This window comes from Ipomoea nil, unplaced genomic scaffold, assembly GCF_001879475.1.
Source record: "Ipomoea nil cultivar Tokyo-kokei standard unplaced genomic scaffold, Asagao_1.1 scaffold0642, whole genome shotgun sequence".
Lineage (NCBI taxonomy): Eukaryota > Viridiplantae > Streptophyta > Magnoliopsida > Solanales > Convolvulaceae > Ipomoea > Ipomoea nil.
Genome location: NW_017617070.1, coordinates 1,492,025 through 1,492,675, shown reverse-complemented (window position 1 = coordinate 1,492,675; position 651 = coordinate 1,492,025). Strand labels below are relative to the sequence as shown.

Below are 651 nucleotides of genomic sequence, written 5' to 3'. Positions count from 1 at the left end.
TTATTTTATGATATATTATAACATGTTTTGTAAGAAAATTTTAAATGATAAGAATCGAAATTATTGAAGGTTTGTAAGGATGTATTCAATTTAGAATTTTAATGACTTTTATATACTTTCTAAAATAAAAATAAAAAATTGATAAAATTAAAGTTTATGAATATTTTTTATACAGACTTTTATTGATTTTTACAAAGTTTTAAAAAGTTTGGAACGATTATATGAAAGTCAATAAAAGTTTATTAACATCTATAATTTTAAAAGTTTTCAAAAGTCATGATTGAATACAGCCCCTAAGTTTGAGATGAAGTATGACATTAGAAAAAAAAAAACATATTAACTTTGTCATATATTTGGAATTTGCACCTATGGCCTAATGGATAAGGCGCTTGACTTCTAATCAAGCGATTGTGGGTTTGAGTCCCACTAGGTGTGTAATAACTTTTTTTTTTTTTGTAAATTTAGAAAGTTAATTATTTGAAGATTGTTTTTTTTTTTGTTTAAATATTTATTTTAAATTTAGTAGGTATTTATTATTTGAAGATTTATTTTATTTTGTAAGTTGTTTTATATTTATTTATGAAGGGATTGAATGCACCTATTGACCAGATATCTATGTTAGGCGAAATAACGATCTCTCATCACTAAGTG

The 651-nt window shown here is 22.7% G+C and overlaps 1 non-coding gene across 1 annotated transcript; it reads left to right on the top strand.

Moving 5' to 3' along the window:
* Nucleotides 1–362: 362 nt before the first annotated feature.
* Nucleotides 363–435, top strand: TRNAR-UCU. The gene has a single exon. It is a non-coding gene; the product is annotated as a tRNA-Arg (tRNA).
* Nucleotides 436–651: the final 216 nt, after the last annotated feature.